Source organism: Ursus maritimus, unplaced genomic scaffold, assembly GCF_017311325.1.
Source record: "Ursus maritimus isolate PB19 unplaced genomic scaffold, ASM1731132v1 scaffold_16, whole genome shotgun sequence".
Taxonomy (NCBI): domain Eukaryota; kingdom Metazoa; phylum Chordata; class Mammalia; order Carnivora; family Ursidae; genus Ursus; species Ursus maritimus.
Genome location: NW_024424008.1, coordinates 10,830,850 through 10,850,660, shown reverse-complemented (window position 1 = coordinate 10,850,660; position 19,811 = coordinate 10,830,850). Strand labels below are relative to the sequence as shown.

The 19,811-nt window shown below is 55.2% G+C and overlaps 1 long non-coding RNA gene across 1 annotated transcript in view; it reads left to right on the top strand.

Moving 5' to 3' along the window:
• The window catches only part of LOC121102886, a 35,661-nt gene extending 27,342 nt beyond the window's left edge, over nucleotides 1–8,319 (top strand). The window contains exon 3 of the long non-coding RNA XR_005834990.1: nucleotides 7,747–8,319. This is a non-coding gene — a long non-coding RNA (uncharacterized LOC121102886). The remainder of the gene's footprint in view (nucleotides 1–7,746) is intronic.
• The last annotated feature ends 11,492 nt before the right edge of the window (nucleotides 8,320–19,811 follow it).

Sequence of the window (19,811 nt, the reverse complement as noted above, 5' to 3'; positions counted from 1 at the left end):
TTAGTTGGACCTGCCACCTCTCACTTTCCCCATTTATTAAGTGGGTATTAATACTAGAAGTAGTGTGACTAAATACTGTGCCTTTCAGGATGCCATGTGATTCGGGGGTGAGCACAGGCAGAGGGCCTGGAGCACAGGAGGGCCCTACAAAGGTTGGTTGGTATTTCAGGGTAGGTAAGGGAAGAAGCAGGCAGACCAGTAAATGCTTAGCCGCCCCACCCCCTTTAGGGCCCGTGTCCCTCGCCTCTTCTTGACAAGGTCCTCAGCAGGACCCGGACCCCCCTGTGGGTGTGTGGTGCGCACACTTGCATTCATGCGTGAGTGTGATGCTTCTGCCCTCAACGAGGGCCCCGGGAGCCCCCAAGGCCATGTCTCCCCTCCAGATTGGGGCTCAACCCAGAGGGTTCTGTTCATGGTGCCTGATTGCTTAATGAGCTTGGCATCAGGGTTTGAATAATTGCACCATAAAGTATGTAAATCTAATCATAACAACACCACGCTGGGCAACCTGCATTCTCTCAGCTCTCAGGTGCCCTAATCCTGGGACAAAAGTTCCGTGGGAACCACACCGCCCAGCTCCCTCCCACTTTTCTGAAATTATAACTGCGGTGTGTACCTTGGCCTGGGCAATTACAGTTGCACAAAGGGCTCCCTGCCCCCACACCACCCGGGTCTCACAATAACAATGAGCGAACACTGACGGAGTGCTTGTGATGGGGAAGGCATCGTTACATCTATTAACTCATTGAATCCTCCTAATAACCCCCGGAGAGAAGCCTTCTTGGATTCCCTGTTTTGCAGAGAAGGAAACTGAGTCTCAGAGGGGCCGAATAACTTGCCTAAGGTCACACAGCTACTAAAGTGAGAAATTCTGCAGAAAGGGAAAGAAACTGAGGCACGGAAAGAAGAAATGGATTTATCCAACAACTTATGGTAAATCAGGGTTCACCCAGGTCTCCTGGGACCCCTCAGCCATCTCTGGGGTCTGCGAGGGCCGAAATGTCACCCCAATATGTGAGTCTAGCTGCAGCGTGTATGTATTGGAGGTGTGGACCGAGGCCTCATTCTGGGAAAGTCAGGGGATACAGCCAAAGTAAAGAGCTATTTTAAGGCCTCCCTTGCCTTCCCTGCTCCCCACATAGCCCCTCTGCTGAGCCAGGCGGCAGTGGCCGGGGGCCTGGGCCAAGCACGGAGAGTTTGTTCCGAGAGCAGAGGGAAGTCTTGGCTCCGGGACATTCACACCCAATGAATTACTTCAACGCTAGATTAGACTTGCAGGCTTGGAGCAAAGTGATAATAGGGCTCAATTAAATTAATTTATATGGACTCTATGCTCCGGGCCCCTCCCTCAGTGTCGGGGCAGGCCTGACCCACCGCACTTGGCCTCAGGCTCAGCCCACGCTGGGGAGTTTTGGATAGCGGTCAGCGTTGGGTGTGGGGGCCACTCCTTCTGTGGTGGGAAAAGCAGGGCTGGAGCTGCGGGGGGAGAAGAAGCCGGGATTGTTGTTTTTTGTTTGTTTTTGGTCTGACGTGCAGGTTGGGAGAGAAGGACCCTGATGAAACAAAGACTTCAGGGAGCTAACTCCTGGTTAGAGAAGATGAGGACTGGCAGGTCTGGAGGCCTGATTCCCAAGGTCCTTGGGAGGAACCTTGAAGACATCATTTGGGGAGGCCCTTGGTCCACGACCTGGCCTGTGTCCCTCCATTAGCCCAGACAAGGGGACATGTGGCTCTTTGTGGTGAGTGGCTGGGAACAAGGGAGGGCCTGGCCCCTGGGACACAGGCTGGGCTCTGCTGGCAACTTGCTGTGTGAAGGAATCACAGGGCCCTCCCAATCCAGCCCCTGTCCGCCTCTCCTGCTTCTGTGCAAACTGCCTGCCCCCCTGCTCTTTAGATGCCCCGAATCCATCTGCCGTTCAGTGGCTGGCCCGCTTTGCCATTCTGCAACCCCCTCCTCCCCAGGGCCTTTGCACTTGCTGTTCTGTCCAGGATGGCCTTTCCCCCCACTTTTCCTAAAGAGTGCCTGATTCTTTCCCTATCCCTGCACTTAACACTCTGAATGTGGGGATCTGTCTCAGAGCCTGTCTCTCCAGGAAATGGCCTTCTGGAGGGCAGGGGCAGATCTGATCACCCCTGTGGCTCCAGGGCCAGGACAGGGCCTGGCACAGAGGTGGCACTGGGGGAGGTTAGATGATCTCGAGTGTCCCCTGCAACATTAATGTCGTGACTCTATCTTGGTCTCTAGCCCAGGCCCGGGGCCATCATTCAGCTGTGTAGGTGGCACTGGATAAAGAACCAGGTGCCACACTTGTGAACCGTCTGTCTCATTCACTGGCCTGAGATGAGTTACTCGCTTGTCCTCAGTTTCAGTTTCACGGTCTGCAGAAAGTGGGACTTGCTGGCCTGCATCTGGTGTGCAGGGACTCCAGCAGGTTTTGCTGTAGGTCTTGCTGTGCCAAGGAGAGGCCGGCGCTGATGCCGTGAAGTGGAGGGGGGCGAAGGTGGGCCCTCTGAAGTGGGTCTCAACCTATGGACTGCTGGAGGGCTTGCACAGGAGCTGGGCCTCTCTTGCTGTCTTTTCTCTGGCATACTGGACCCATTCCACAAGTATTTATCGAGTGCCCCGTATGCTGGTCCCGCCTCCACCGCTGCCACGGACCCTCCACTTCGGGGCCCTGGCTGCATCTGCGGGACCGGGAGCTTCTGCCAGGTCTGCATGGCTCTGAGCCCCAGAGAGCCCCCAAGGGTCTGGGGGTAAGGAGTCAATCAATCCTCCCTCTTTGCTGACCTGACCCCCTGTTTTTTGAATCCGGATGAAGGAGTTTGGACTTCACCTAAGAAATGTGGGAGTCTGGGCAAAGCAGGAAATGGCCTAGTCAGCTGGAGGCTTGGGGGATAAGCCTGTCCTGAGCGGCCTCCAGGTGGGGTCCCTGTGGGCGGGCTCTGCTCCCCCCAGGGCAGGCCCATCTCTTCCTCTGGCATGGACGAGCTAGTTTGTCTTCCTCAGACTTTCCAACAGGGCATTTCCAACCACAGAAACCCACCCCCACTCTCCCCAACTCCACCCCCACCCCCCAAGGATGCCAGGCCTTTTTGGGGTTGTAAATTTATGGCGGAAGCTGAGGGCCAGGCCTGCTGCAGGCCGACTTTGAACCTCAGCCTTACACTCAGCACCCACCAGGGGCCTTTCCTCCAGCCAGCGGGAGGAGCAGGCCTTTGGCCTGGAAAATGGAAGTCCTCTGTGGGGAAGCGGGAGCCTGTGTAACTCCCCCTGACCCCCAGCTCACCCCTCCAGGGCCCCCGAGGCAGGCCTCGCTAGCGGAGCTGCAGGAAGGCCTGGCTTGAAAGCCTAGAGCCAGCTTGGGCCCTCCACATCCACAGGCCTCCTCTGCCTCTTTCTTTGGTGAGGACAGCTGATGGGATGGAGACTTAGAGCTGAGAGTCCCCACCTTCCAACTCTGTCTTCTCTGGGCCTCAGTTTCCTCTTCTGTGACAACAGGGGGTTAGATAAAGTCATCTCCAAGTTTCACTGAGGGTCTAATGTCCCACCGCTTTCCACTTTCTGAGCCCCTCTTTTGTGCCAATGCCAAGGTCAAGAGAGATGCCAGGGCCTGCTGGTGAGTCTGAGTGGGGAGGGGGACAGGGAGTGGGACTGAGGGAGTCCAGGACCAGCTTGTGTACTCTGGAGGCAGGAGGAAGGAGGCCAGCAAGACTGGCCACCGTGGGTGAGAGCTGAGTGGAGGGCTGGAATTACTGATGCATTCATGTATTGATTAGACAAGCATGGAGCTAAGTGCAGCCGCTCCCACTGCTGTGCGTGCGTGCGTAGAACAATGACCAAGAAAGACCTAGCCCTGAGAACAAAAGTTTCCAAGTGGACATGGAGGGAGGGCATTCCAGGCAGAAGGAGAGCTAGGCAAAGGCAGTGACTCATGAAAGCGCATCACGGGTTCGGAGAAGGACACAAGGCTGTGTGTGGCTGAAGCAGGAGAGCGGCGAATGCTTTCTGGTGTAAATGGCTCTGGAACCAGAGAGACGCAGGATCAAATCCCCGCTCTGCCCTTAGTAGCTGTGGGACTTTGGGGGTTGCTTGATTAGTCTGAGGCTCAGAGTTTGTAGAGAATGGGCTATAATTCTTACTTCTCAGGGGCGTGAGAATTACGTGAAAGGAGGTAGAGAAAGCGCCAGCCCAGCGTCTGGCAGAGGTCAGTGCAGGGATAACCAGTGTGAGTACAGCCATTCAAGTTTGCTATCAGTCAGAATCTTCTTACTGTGGAAGAAGCTGCAGGGTGGGGAGTGAGCTCCCTGTCATGGGAGGTATGAGAGCTGGACTAGGGTTTATGTCAGGGAGGCAATGGGAGGATCTTGAACCAGAGATCTCTAAGGTCTTCTAGCTGTCTATAATTCCACCAAACACAGATAGCCATCTATCCCAAGACATCCTTATAGAGGTCTGGGACTAGCACCCTTGTCCCAAGTTTGCTTTTCTCCAGGTTGACCTGGCCCAGAAACCTCAACATTCTCCACATGTTCTGGATTCCAGAACTCTCACCTCCCTGGTTACCTCCTCTGACCACACCGTTCCTCGCCCACACGGTCACCACTCTCTCAGAATCCAGTCAGTATGGAGTAGATTAAGAAAATCACCTCCCTGGATTTGGGCACAGTCTCTATTGATGTGACCAACGAAGTCAGTGGTGGTTTGGCAGCCTGCCTTTCACTCCACTCCAGCAGGGAGACCCCACCCACTTCGGCTAAATGCTCTCAGACATCTCTAAGATTTGTAGAAGCACAGAGCATTCCAGGGAAGTGATAAATCCTTGTGGGATGAATGAATGAAGTGTCTGACTTTTGGCTCAGGCCAGCCCTGAGGAAGGAAATCCAGAGAATTAGGGGGCGCAGAAGGATCCTGGGCTGGGGACCATGTTGCAGTTTTTCCTTGGGAGCTCAGAATGCTTCCTGTCTCCCCATTCATCATCACCCCACCCTGCTGGTTGCTTTCAGTCTTCACAATGCCCCTCTTTGGGGGATGGAGTGGCAGGCTGATAGACTCATAGAATCACAGGTTGTCAGTCTTGAGGGGCCTCCACAGAGGGTCCGGTTCAACCTCCTCATCATATGGATGGTGAAACCAAGGCCGGAGTGGAGGGAGGCTGGGGGGAGGTGCCCCAGAATCACCCAGTGAGTTCCTGATGGAAGACGGCGCAGGCAGGTGGTGAGGACCATGTGGATGATGTAAGGTGGGTGGCCCCTGACTCAGGGGGATAGCTGATTCATCCTGTTGGTGAGGTCTCTAGGTTACCCCCATCTACCACCACCAAGAACCCTGCCTGAACTAACAAATCGCAGCTCAGTGACCCTGGCAGAGTCCCAGACCCCAGACCCCACTGGAGGAGCCTGGCAGGGGACCGTCGGAAAGCATCTATCCTGGGGTGTGATCACAGGGTTGGCACAGGAAGACAGAGCCTCCAGTTCGGGTTCCGGTTCTGGCTTTGCCCTTGCTCTCTATGGGACCCTGCGCGGGATCTAGCCCTTGCTGGGCCTCAGTTTCCCAACTGTGAAAGGATGGTGCCAAACTGGACCCCAGGGCCTCGGAGCTCTCACCGGCTGTTTATCTGAATGCTTTCACAGGGAGGAATCTGAACTTACCTTGAGCATTTCCTGCCTTGGCACACACCAAGCCCCCTATCTAATCCTGGGGTCCCAGGCCTGCCCTCCAGGGAGAAATTGCTGTGATTTAAGGTTCCAGATTTCCTGGACCATTAGTGTCATGATACCTTATATCTGGGCCTCAATTGCTTTTTAATTAAAAACGAATCCCTCCCAATCCCTGGTTTTCCGTGCGTCTCTGGGAGCCCTTGGAGACTCGAACAGCCTGATGCTTTGTGTAGCCCTGCTTTCTGCTCTTCTGTTTCCTCCGTTGTTTTAGGAAGAGAAGGCTCTGGGACCATTTATGGACACCTTCTTTGTGTTAGGTGCTGAGGCCCCAAATTGTATACCGCAGGAATGCAAAAAGAGATGGTCCCAAACTAGTTCTGTGACGGGCACTCACCTCTAGCCTAAGTATGAGATGAAGCCGGGGCTGGAAGGACAGGCCTGGTGTGCAAGGAGGCTGTCCCCTCCTCATGGCAAGTCCTGGATTTGGGGGGCAGGGAGATGTGTGTTCGATTCTCACCTAAAACACCATCTGAAGCCTTGAGGCTGGAGGGAGGGGACAGCGGACTGCGTGGTCAACCCTGCTTTGCCAGAGTTTGGCAGGCAAAGAAAGAAGTTTCCTGTGGGCCAAGGTGGACACTCTGGAATGGAGTGGGCACAAATCCTTTAGCATGACCAGTCCAGGGGTCTGCTGCCTGCCAGGGACAGGTGACCACCACGGAAAGTGTCTGTCTGGGGTTGAGGGAAGGGTGGAAGACATCAGCTGGGAGAGGTGTCAACAAATTGTTTCTTAGCAAGGAGGGAAGTCACTCAAAACTCCGCAATACACCCCAAAGAGAGAAAGCTGGGTTTTGGACATTGCCACCGGGAGAGGATGCCTGGGCCAGATTCTAGCAGCTCCGGGTAAACCCTACTGTTGTGTCCACTCCCCCAACCCCCAATCTAAACCTGCCTCTGGAAGTAGAGAGCCACATAGAGCAGTGGAAGGAGGGAGGGAATAGAGGAAACCCACTACCCCTCCCCTTCCCAGTGGCTAAATTCGGAAATGTGCCTGAGCTGGGGTGGGGGGGGTACTTTGATTTGGGTGTGAGGGTGACCTGCTGAGGTCAGACTGGGTGCACCTGTTACCACCTGAAAATGAGAGTGTCCTTTAATACCTAACATAGAGCAGGAAGGCTGGGGTCTACCATAGACCCCTTCCAGGGGTCAAGAGGGAGAGCCAACAGGGCGGGTTTGAGAGACAGTGGTGAAAAATAAAGTGTGTTTATTTGCATGCCACAGAATCCAGCCTGTTCCACATGCCATATGTATGTGTGTGTGTCTATGTGTATATATATATAGAATTTCAATGAATCTCATAGCCAGCTGTGGGGTCAATTTTATCACTTCCAAATTACAGGTGAAACAATGGAGCTTTGGAGAAACCCCCTGCCTTGCCCAGGGGCCCTTGATTCGGGATTTGAGTGGACTCCAGCATCTGGGCAGGACTTCCTAGTCTAGCCTCTCTCCTCAGCCTTCAAGCTTCTCAGCCTTCAAGCTCAAATCCCAGACAGGAGATCAGGAATGGGACCAAGGACTCTGCATTTTCTTTTCTTTTTTTTTTTAAAGATTTTATTTATTTATTTGACAGAGAGAGAGAGGGAGAGCATGAGCAGGGGGAGAGACAGAGGGAGAAGCAGACTCCCTGCTGAGCAGGGAGCCTGATGCAGGGCTCGATCCCAGGACCCTGGGGTCATGACCGGAGCTGAAGGCAGACGCTTAACCGACTGAGCCACCCAGGCGACCCTCTGCATTTTCTTTCTTTCTTCTTCTTCTCCTCCTCCTTCTCCTCCTCCTCCTCCTCCTCCTCCTCCTTCTTCTTCTTCTTTCTTTCTTTCTTTCTTTTTTTTTTTTTGCTGGATAAAATATCAGCAAGTATTTTGATTGCATAATTGAGTTTCAAAAATGTCAAGAAACTCCGCAGAGGCTGAAAACATGAGGGCTACATACAACACCCGGTGCTCATCACAAGCACACGTCTCAGTGCTCGTCACCTGTCTCACCCATCCCCCACCACCTCCCCGTCCCTAACCATCAGTTTGTTCTCTGTAGGGACGAAGAGTCTGTTTCCTGGTTTGAAGGACTCCGTATTTTCACAGTGCCTGGGAGACTCTGGGGCAGGTAGCTGCTCTGCAGAGCGTGTACTGGGAAGTACCAGCCTCACCTCGATGTCTTCGTGGTCAGAACAGCCCTGCAGAGGCGCCTGGCTGGCTCAGCCGGCCGTCTGACTCTTGATTTCGGCTCAGGTCACGATCTCAGGGACATGATGTCGAGCCCCACGTTGGGCTCCATGCCGGTTGTGGAGCCTGATGGAGATGGTGTCTCCCCCTTTGCCCCTCCCCTCGCCTCAGGAGGAAAAAAAAGAAAAGAATAGCATTGCAGGCTATTGGGGTGGCTCTGCAATGGCCAGGCCAGAAGACAGCCTTCTTGTCCCCATGTTCTCTGTGCCCTCCAGTCCCCATTCATGGCTCATGGGTGAACGTAGAGTGTGCGCCAAGAATGGCCATTTTGGGCTCTGGAACCAGACTTCACAAGCCTGAAGCCCGGCGCTGCCGCCTCTTACTTGTGTGGCCTTTGGGCAAGTTACTTCTCTCCGTGCCTCAGTGTCCTCCCCTGTAACATGGGATGATTTTGGTACTTACCTCATGATTTTGGTGCTTACCTCATGATTCTGGTACTTACCTCATGATTTTGGACTTACCTCATGATTTTGGACTTACTTCATGATTTTGGTGCTTACCTCATGATTTTGGTACTTACCTCATGAAGCTTCATGAAGGTGGTAGGTGTAACTCAGTGTTGCGTGTAATAGATAGGGAGCGAGCAGTCTAGAAATGCTAGTTATTATCAGTGTCACGATCCTTCATAGTAGTAGTACTAGTAACATTGCCCGTGTAGCAGGAACACGTTGGATCCTTCAGCACCAGGGGAACTGGAGGGCAATGGCTGGGCTACAGGCCAGGTTCGGGAGGGCCTTGAAAATCAGGGTAGAGGGTTTGAGGGGGGCTGTTGGGTATGGGCAGGGGACAGTGGAACTGGGGCTTCTGTTGGAAGATCCTTGGAACTCCAGGAACAAGAAGACCGTTGGCTGGATTGGGGTAAGCCCTAGAGGGACGCGGCCTTGGTGACGACACATTGTGCCCAACCCTTGGGGCAGTGGTTGGCACCACCTTGCCTGGAGGGCAACGCAGGAACAGAATAATAGCACCTGCTGGGCACCTTGACCTCACTGGGGCCCCACAACAACCCCATGAGGGAAAATTAGCTGCTCTTATTATTCCCATTGTAGAGATTAAGAAATTGGGAGCTGGCTTGCTGAGGTGCCCTACTCCTTGGCAGAAATAGGGTCCAAACCCGGGGCTGACTCTAAGGCTTGAGTCTTTAACCACGGCCCCCTACAGAAGGGAAGCAGAGGGGGGCCTCTGGCTCCCGCCCTATTCTAGCTCTCTGAGGACCACACGGGGGTCAGTCCCGCTTAGGATACAGCTCACCCAGCACCAGACGAGCAGTCCCGCGGCACCTCCTCCGTCAGACTAGCGGGGTGCAGAGCCATTCCCCCGCGTCTCTCTGGCCACAGGGCAGCGAGGCAGGCAGGGGGATTTATCTCGGTGGTCCAGTCACATGGGCCTGGCAGCTTCCCTTGGGTGAGGGGGCGCAGCTGCTCCCTGGAGAGCTCAGGGTTCCTGGGGCAAGGGGACCCCGGTGGTCTCAGGGCTTCCAAGCCGTCTGCAGTGACTTTATGGGGCAGCTGTGTTCGCTGGGCCCATAAAACACGTGGAGTTTGAGGCCCTCAGAGTTTCCATGTGTCCCAGGCCGGAGGCCAAAGAGAAAGCAGCGGGAGCCCCAGGTAGCAGCGCTCTGTGGGGAGGCTCCCAGCGCTGGCGCCTGCCCAGGGCCCGGGGGCGGCTTTCCGCAGGAGCAGGCCCAAGGCCGGCCTCCCCCGGGTGCCTCCGCCCTCGAGCCCCTGGGGCAGCGGGGACCCTTCCGTTTTCAACACCACGTTTTAGCCTGTTTTGGTTTAGTAAAATAGTCTAATATCCTCCTCTTACAGGAGATGAGGCTGAGGCTCAGAGAAGTGAAGAGACCCGAAGAACGAGGGGGCTGGGGAAGATGGGCACGGGGAAGACAGAATGACCTAGAGCGGGGCCTGTCCAGGGGGACGCTCCCTCCCCCCACTAGAGGGGGGTTCTTGTCCCTATGAAGTTGTATTTAAAGCAGAGTTTATTTTTTTCCCTCACTGTATGTAAAAGAAATAATGTGAACAAGGTTTTAGGCTACGTGACAGGTGGAGGGGGTGGGGGAGTAGAAATTGGTTTGGCCCCCAGAACAGCTCTGAGAGCAGACAGGGCAGGTGAGGGCACCGAGGGGATGGCCCTGCTCAAAGCCACATGGTTAGCTGGTGGCAGGCTGGCCTGGGCCATTTGGGCGAGGAGGCCATCTGATGTGGAGGCCTCTTCCCCCTTCTGGACCTTCAGGGAGGGCACCTGTCAGCTGGCTGATCTCTGGCCTACGAGCTCTTCCTAGTCCTGATGGGAACCAGCTCCTTCCCAGTGGAAAGAATCTCAGACCCAGACACACCAGATCTTCAGGAGGGAACCCTGGCTCCAGCAATCAGCCACGTGTCCTCGGCAAAGGGACTCTTCCACCATCCTTGATGGGGAGCTCACTCCTCCCGGGACTGCACCTCCATGGGGCTGTCCTGCCTGGGAGAAGGTCCTTTCCGGCACTGGTTCAAACAATTATCTCCCTGTGCTGCCTTTCTCTTGGCCCTCACTTTACCCACTGGGACCTCACTCTCTCGCTCCTTCCTTTCCTCCCCCCCCCCTTCCTCACTCCTCCTCTTCCTTTCTTTCTCCTGCAAATATTCGCTAACCTAGTGTGGGTGGAGTCTATGTCTGCCTTTCCCTCTGCCTGTCAGCCCCGCTGGGATGAATGGCCTGACTGGGTCCTCTGGAGCCTGCCTCCCACCCTCAAGACTAATCATCAGTTCTTTCTCTGCCCCTACCTTCCTGTCACCCAGCTGCCCCTCTGAGCAGTTATCAAGGACCCCCAGGAAGCTGTGGGTGGCGTACAGCCCGGAGCCCCAGGTGGGGTGTGAAGGGCCTGGTTACAGGTGCAGCTCTGGGTCTGCTCCCCATGTCCCCCTGTGATAAATGCCTCTCTTCTGTATAATGGGGAATTGAAAGCAGGTGATATTGAGGGGGTCACCTTTTCTCCCTGACCCTCAAAGCTCTGTATGAAGGCCACCTCTAGCCCCCCGATGCCCCACTCATACTCTTTCAGTTCCTTCTCTAGGAATGGTTATCTCCTCTTAGTATTGTCTCTGTGTGAATCTAACGTGCCCGGGCACGTCTATCCTCACCCCTGCCCCAACACCAGGCTGGGGACAGAGGAGGGTTTGCTTCGCGTGGGAGTGAACTGAGAGGTGGGTGGCACCCGGCAGGGTCACAGCATACATTTTGGGGGCGGTTGATAGGCTTGAACCCTGACCGCAGCACATGCTCTCTCTGTGAACTTGAGCAAGTTTTTAATCTCCCCAGCCTCAGTTTCCCCACCTATGAAATGGGACTAATACTCAGAGGCAGAGTTAAATAATATAAATATGCCATTATTATAGGCATTCAATAAATGATATTGAATTCTATCATATAACATATATCATTTTATTTTACTTTTCTCATATAGGGTCAAGCGTTTCTTTACAGAGATATCTGTCCATTCTATGGGAATGTGTCCATAGAACGTAATTGTATTGAACTCACCCAGTTTGGGCTGGGCACCCACTGTCTGTCCCGCCTGTCATGCCGGGCTCGTCACCATGCTTCCCAAGTTGCAGACTGCACAGGGTGGGCAGCCAAGCAGGCTGTGTGGCCAGACGCTGGCTGGTGGTAGTAGCCAGGCCTTGGAACACCCTGTTGTTGGAGGCCTGGCCGCCAGCACGGGCAGGCTCAGGGGGGCCAGGCCTCCTGCCAAGGTTGGGCTGGCTTGATTACCTCCACCCACCCTCCTGGCCTGGCCCAGTTAAAAGGTTCTGCCCCACTGGACTTGGAGCCCCTGGGGCGGAGGAACTCGTGGGAGAGGGAAGGCCCCAGCTCAGGCCAGGCAGTGCACACAGCTGCCCTCTCCCTTTCCCAGCTGCTTCAGTTCATTCTCTAGCCCTTTCCTGAGCACCGACTGTGTGCCGGGCCCTGGCTGTGTTATCTCACTGCTTCACTGGCCTTCGAGGCAGGGGTTATCATTCCTAGTTTACGGATGAGACTCAGAGAAGGGAAGTGACTTACAGGGTTACCCAGTCTGCAGGCTGTGGAGCCAGGACTTGAACTTGGTGTGTGTGATTCCAGAGTCCAGTGCTCTCCTGTCGCTGTACCGTGAGTGATGGGTTATGACATGGGGCAGGCCCCCGCCCTTCCTTCTTTCTGTAAACATGTCCAGGGAGGGTGCTGGGTGGGTACATAGGGCCCCTGCCCTCAAGGAGCTCATCGTCTGGTGGGGACAACAGACAGAAGCTGACAGTGCATGAGGAGGCCGGAAAGGAGCGAGAGAGAAAGGGAGAGGATCCTGAGGAGGCCTGGGCTGGGGGAGAGGACATGTTTTCAGGACTCTTCTTTCAACAGACTTTTATGAAACCTTCAGATTAATTTATTTTTGGTCCACCTCATTGCAAAAGGGAGGTGGCCTACAGACGTATGTAGAAAACAACCAGTTTTTAAAGGAAGAAGGGACAATAAGGAGAGAAAAAATACCAGTATATAGGGGGTGAGTCAGCTCACAAAATGCCAGGTGGGAGAGTCTCTCTACTCATCAAACATGAGTCTGGAACACAGCTCTGTCCTTCTGAGAACCCATATGAAGCAGGAGAGACACCAGTGGCTTTCCATCTAGTTTTTAGCACTGTGTCTCATTTTCCAGATGAACTCTCTTGCAGAACCCCAGTGACTATGACTTGGTTGAAGGAAGATGAAGGAACCCCAACCACTCAGCCTTCTCTCAACCCTCTCGGCTGTTCCTGGGGCCTCTCTGAGGATCTTGAGGGCTCAGTTTAAGACGACCAAGCTAGGGACCCCCGGGTGGCTCAGTCAGTGAAGGGTCTGCCTTCGGCTCAGGTCATGATCCAGGGGTCCTGGGATGGAGCCCCACATGGGGCTCCCTGCTCAGTGGGGAGCCTGCTTCTCCCTCTGCCTGCTGCTTCCCCTGCTTGTGTGCTTGTGCTCTCTCTCTCTGACAAAGAAATAAAATCTTAAAAAAATAAAAGACCCCAAGCTATACTCTTCTTTGTCCATTAGATGAAAAGTGAAGGAAGCCAAGGTACCCCAGTTCTGGCTGACACGGAGCCGGAGACCGAGTCTTCCCGTGGGACCTCATCCATGCCAGGCTTGTCCTGGGCTCTGGGGACCCAGATGACTCAGGCCATCCTTGCCCGGGAGCCTCTCCTCTGGCGAGAGAGACAGATACGTGGCAGGGACACTGGCTGGCTGAGCCAGCATTGCTCCATGTATATGTTTGTCATTGCAGTATGGGTAAGGGATGTTGGGTTCCGCAGTGGGAGGAGGAGGAAGACTTTGACTGGAGTCCCGGCCAGGATAAGAAGACCAAGTCAGAAATTTCCAACACGGGGGCGCCTGGGTGGCACAGCGGTTAAGCGTCTGCCTTTGGCTCAGGGCGTGATCCCGGTGTTGTGGGATCGAGCCCCACATCGGGCTCCTCTGCTATGAGCCTGCTTCTTCCTCTCCCACTCCCCCTGCTTGTGTTCCCTCTCTCTCTGGCTGTCTCTATCTCTGTCGAATAAATAAATAAAATCTTAAAAAAAAAATTTCCAGCACGTACTGAGCCCTTACTAGGTGCTAAGCAGGGTCAGATCCAGATTTGGGGAGCCTGAGACCTATACAATTTGGGGAGCCCTCTTTAAGAACAACAATACAAAATCAGTCCCCAAAGTGAATATTTACTTAGAATGAGAAAAGAATTCACAATCAAGTCTACATTTTCTGGAGTGGACCAATACCACAAACATCACCAAATTCAGAAAAATAGTATTTTCCCCAAGTGCTGTAAATACCTTTATAACATCTTTTTCTTATCACTTTGGACTTTATCTGCCCCTCATAGTACAATAACTTTCATAATATGTTCGCTAGAAAAACTAGAGAGACCATTGAGTCTTTCCTCTTGTATGGTTATTCGTTTATTGAATACCCGTTTACTGTTAGTCGTAGCTGGGATGCGTACAAGATGCCACTTCACACACAAATATACTTGCTGCTTGTTCTTCTGCTACGGACCGCGCCCCGCAAACGCAAAACTTCTGGTAAGTTCTGTTTCACACCATTCCCATCATGGAAAAAAGGACGTATCCCTAATTTCTAATTCCATTGGCCTGGTCATCAGTGACATGACAGACAGATGAGTTTCTGTTTTGATGAGGCCTGAATTATTTGCCTGCCATTCGGCACATTTGATGCTTGAAAGAATATTCCCCTGACGAACTTACAGCTCCATGCATTTCAAACCGTGTTTCTCTTCCACTCCCCACATACCTCCAGGGCCGGTCACAGGTCTGGTGCTCGATGAGTCGGCACAGTGGGCAGCAGGGATCTTGGTTCTGGAAGCTGTACCTACACCAGGACGGCTGGCACTAACTATGCCCATAAGTGACTGTGCAACGTAGAACTATAAACGAATAATCCCAAATTCCTGTAAATGGGCCAGCTTCCCTTTAGCTAGAGTTCCAAAAGGCCTTAGCTCACAGCACCCCTCAACTGGAAAGAACGATGGAGGGGATTCGGGTGAAAGAAATGGTGCTATCAACCCTTTATGGCCAAAATATCTTCTATTTTACAAAATTTCACGAAGTCGTATATGGCCACATGAGCACATTTTGAGAGTATCTCCCAGAAAAGGGACAAATGCAAGCAAACGGCCTTGAAAAGTAGACCTCGTTACCTTCTGGGTGAATCTGCTTCGGTGCCAGGCACTGCTCTAATCAGCTTACATGTATTGTCGCGGGGAATCTCGTAACTACCCTGAGAGGTAGGGTTTTTAACAATGAGACTGAGAGAGACGGGGAGGGAAGCCAAAGGTCATGCAAGTTGGGAGGACACTTTTGAATTCAGAACCACGTGACCCCAGAGCCTGTGCTGGTATCTTTCCTGCCCAGAAGGGGATGGGACTGTTGTCAAGAGTTGGGTGGATGGGTGGATGGAGTCCTGCCTTATCTTCTGGTGCATTGAGTACCCAATTGTTTTTACTGGGAGTTGCGTAAACTCTCCAACGGCAAGACGTCCCTGGCCCCAAGAGCTTGGCACCGGGCAGGGTACGGAAGAACAACTTCGGAAAGGGCCAGGCCAGGGACAGAGGGCTGAGGACACCCAGGTCCCTATGCTCAGGAGCTCAGCAACAGCGCAGGCTGAGGCGGTGTGTCATGGAGCCGTGCTCACGGGGCACCAGGGCAGGGGTCCGCCGAGGGGGCGGCATACGGACGGACCCAGGTCCTCCCCAGGGGAGTCTTGCATGGACTGGGTGGGGGTGGGGGTGTGAGGGCACATTGACTTCTCAGGTTCCGAAGCCTGGCAAACCCATCCTTGTCCACTCCTCTGCTCCAAGGGATTGCCAAGCCTCCCTGTGGAGTTTTCCAAGATGTCTAGGGAATGAGCTGCCCACCCGGGTGGCCCATTCCAAGGTTGAAGAGCCGGAACGGACAATGCCAGATTGCTCCAAGCCGAGCTCAGTTCCGCTTGAGGCATTTTATGGGCCCAGCCTGGGTAAACACGGACCTCATTAACGTGCGGGGGCCTCCACGTTTGCTGCCCGCGGTCTCACCTCCCAGAGCCGCGGGCGCTGAAGCATGAGGCCCAAGGGCAGCGGGGAGAATGCACAGCCAGGGCCGAAATGGCTGCATGGCAGGGACCCTCACTTTCGAGTCTCCGTTCATACACTGGGGACTGAGGCTTGGGGACGGGAGGGCACAGAGACCCACTGAGGCAGAGCCCACGCTTGAACCCCACCAACTCAGGCCACACAGCCCACTGTGTACCATCCCCCCACAGGCCCCGAGCCCTCCCATAGATACAGATGGTGCTTTCCAAGACAGCAGCTGGGACACATGATCTGGCAGCATCCGGGTCCTTATGGGAGCAACTGGAAAGAACATGTGAAATCATCATCACGTTGACAACTCCAGGACTCTCTCTGCCCCCATTTATCACTGGGTCCCCCCACTTACTCCACACACCTTTCCTGATGCCAGCTCCACTCTAGGCCCCACGCTGGGGCTGGGGACCCCAAGATGAGTCAGACCTGGCCTTTGTCCAGGATGAGGTCACAGTCTGGTGGGGAGAAAGGTGTGGACACAGGCCATGACAATGACAAACTGGCGTGCTCCGTACTGGGACACAGGGAAGCTCAGGGGCTGTGGAAGCCTTGAGGAGGGGCCTGTCGCATAGTCTGGGGTCCGTGGGGGGGGGGGGCTCCCTAGGAGGAGAACGGAATTTTACTTTATTTTATTTATTTTTTTAAAAAGATTTTTATTTATTTATTTGACACAGAGAGAGCAGAAGCAGAGGGAGTGGCAGGCAGAGGGAGAGGGAGAAGCAGGCTCCCTGCTCAGCAAGGAGCCCAATGCGGGGCTCGATCCCAGGTCCCCGGGATCAGGACCCGAGCTGAAGGCAGACATGTAACCAGCTGAGTCACCCAGGCACCTCAAGAATTGGATTTTAAAGATGAGTTAATCCGGCACTTCAGCTATGGGAAGGCCCCTAGGCCTAGGGAGTCGCACCTGTGAAATAACAGTCCTCTAGAGGGCACGGTGTGGTTGAGGAAGAGAGCCTGGCGCATTGTAAATGCTCTGTGAATACCTTTGAATAAATAATGTTAAGAAGTTTGGTGTAGCTGGAGTGTGGGACTTTGGGGGGCATGTAGGGGTTGGAAGAAACTGGAAAGGGACTAGACATTGAGAGTCTTACAGACCATCCTAAGGAGTTTGGGTGGGTCCTGTGGCCAGAGGGGAGCTGGAGGAGGGGGGAAGGGATGTGGCCAGATCCGCCCTTGAGAAAGGCCACTCAGGAGGGTAGGGCTGGAGATGGGCTGGGGTGGAGTGTCAGAGGAAATACAAGACACCCAGTTCAATGTGACTTTCAGATAGGCAAGAAGTCATTTTTTTGGTCTTCGTGTCCTTGGCAGCCCTAATCTGGAGCAGGGGTGGAAGGAAAGGGGAGGTAGGCCCATGAGGAGAAGTTCTGGCAGTGGTGCAGGGGGAGGTAATGAGGGCCTGGTAAGGTGGCCTGAATGACGGCGGGGGCTGTGGGAGGGGAGGAGGGGCCAGCCAAGAGGGTGAGGCGTTTGTGTTAATGAAAACTCGGTAGTGAAGCCTAACGTGCAGGGGGGGAAAGCACAAACGTTAACGGCTCCATCAATTATCAAGCGTGAGCACACCTGGGGCGCACGGCTGGCTCAGTCGGTTGGGTGTCTGCCTTCGCATCGGGTCATGATCCTGGAGCCCCGGGATCGAGGCTCGCGTCGGGCTCCCTGCTCGGCGGGGAGCCTGCTTCTCCCTCTGCCCCTCGCTCTGTTCTTGTGCTCGCTCGCTCTTCCATCTCTCTCTCAAATAAATAAAATCTTCAAAAAAAAAAAAAAAGAGTGAACACACCCGAGGAGCCACCAGGTAGGTCTAGAGGCAGAACAGAGCCCCGAGCCCTGCCCAGTCAGGACCTCCTTCCGAAGTGCCCACTGTCCTGTCTTTGGTCACTTGCTGCTCTGGGGCCCCTTAGGGGTGATGTGCCCGCGTGTATCTGGCCGCTTTGGTGGAGCACGATGTCCGTGACGGTCGTCCGGGGCTGCGTGTCACGGGGTGTCTTGGGCACTCCCGTTGCTGCGTGCCGTTCCACGGTGCAACCGAGCCCGGCTCAGGGGCCCTTCCTACGGCTGAGTCGTGCTGCTGTGAATGTTCTCGTCCATTTGTGCGGGCTCTATCCGGCGATGTGCGGGAGGCAGCCCCCCACCCCCCGGCTTCCGAGACTCGTTCCGTGCACCTGCTCCCAGCTCTGCGCCCAGGGCCATCGCGCTGAAAGTCTGCACGGGCCCTAGTGGGAGTCGTTGTACCACAGGAACAGGCAGATGCCACCGCTCAGGGCTTGTCTTTCCCCCAAGAGCTGGTGGGTCGGCATTTACCAGCCCCCCACCGGGGACACCCCTAAGAGGGGATTACTGGCCCATTAGGTATGTTCAGCTCCAACGGCAGCACAGTTTTCCAAACCGCTTGTGCCGATTGGCACCCCCCAGTAGCGTGTGAGAGTGTGAGGGGGTCCACAGGTTCACTGTGGAGAGGCTGTCATGAGGTGGGGTCGCCAGACCGTGTGGACAGGCTCACGGAGGGGAGGGAGGGCGAGGCGGGACCCTGGGGAATGCCCACACTCTGTCTGGGCTCCTGGAGGGTGGGAGAGAGAACACAGGGGGAGACCGGGGCTCGGGGCGCTTTTGCACCTGCAGGGCTGGGTCTGGAGGGCCTGTGGGATGTCCCGGGGCTGCTAGATGTGTCAGCAGCCAGCACAAGGTCTCAGGCCTGAGAGAGAGTGTGCTTCATGCCGCTCCCCACCGCTCCCCCATAACCCTTCGACAGCGCCCCAGACTTCACACCGGTGCTGCTACCTGGACTGAATCCTCTGCATGGCTTCTCGCTCCTTCCCCTTCATCTAGGGATGTGGGGACCTGGGGTCGGTGCCCCCTCCCATCCCAGCCACTCTGAGCCACACTGACTCAGTATGGGACCGGAGACAAGGACCTCATGGGAGGTCCCACTGGAGGGCTGGAGGACCCCATGGAGGTAGTGGGGGGCAGACCTCTAGGTTCCCACCCCTGGGGGTTCTGGGCAATCTCATCCCCTTGTGAAGCTCGTCAGCCCTTCCCAGAGCGGGTCGTTCAGGAAGCATCGGGGATTTGTGGCCCATTAGCCTGCTGACGAAGGCCTTATAGGGTTTTACAGTGCACAGGTCTTGCTGGGAGCGCCTCGTTGCCTCGGTTGTCCTCCACAGCTCTGTACTATCTGCCCGCAGGGAGGGCATCCAGGGCTTTGCTAGGGCCACACAGCCTCGGGAGTGGCCAAGCCACTGGGATTACGGGGCCCGGCTTTCTTCTCTACCTCAGTGTCCGCATCCAGGCTGGCAAAGTCTTAGGACGGGGCCAGGGCATACTTACCCATCACCCCAGTGCCCAGCCCAGGCCCCGGCATGGAAAAGAGGCTTGATGGAAGTCTACTGAATAAAAGAACATTCTGCACCTGCCCTCAGTCCTCTGTACAGGGTTCCCCAGACAGGAGTCCTGGGATCAGGCCTATGGATGGGCTGAATATATGCGTCTGTGGGGGGAAGTGTATGCGTGGGGGGTAGAGGATGGGGGGAGTGGGCAGGGGAGAGGAGAGAGGGCGGACACATCCCTGACCAGCTGGGCCATGGGGGTGGTGGTACACAGACTACTCTGAGACTATGGCCCATTTCACCCGGGCAGTTCTCTGCGAAGCCAGGAAGTGGTTTGTATTTTCAGAAGGAAATGAGTGGGTTTTACTCATGGGGAGCAGACAGCTCTGGGAAACAGCTCCAAGGGAAACAGGCCATGGGATGGGGGGTAGGGGGTGAAGGCCAGAGCCAGCAGCTCCCCTCCTCTGCGAGGCGAGTGGGGGGCAGGTGTGGACCAGCAGGCTGACAAATGGGCTGCCCGTGTCCCTTCCCTGACGCTGTTGAGAGATGCCTTTCCCGAGGGGCTGGCTATCCTGGAGACTCTCAGAGGTGCACAGGGACCAAGCAGGAAGGGGAACGGGGCCCCGACTCTTTTCACCACCTTGGGGACCCCACAAATCTGAGCTGGTGACAGGAGGACAAGGCCTCTCTTGCCTGGGAGGCCAGCACAGGGGTGCCAGAGGAGCCCGGGAACTAGCTGGAGGCCTTTTGGAGGCTGGAGGTTCCTCCAGTCACTGCGTTTACCCACCATCCTTCCACCAGCCAGCGGGCCCGCCAGCCCTGCACCCAGAGGAGGTCCCTGAGCCGGGACTGGGTGGGGTGGAGACGGAGCAGGCTCCAGCCCTGACATCGAGGGGCTGCAGACCTAATGTGGAGGGGGGTGCCCATGGTAGA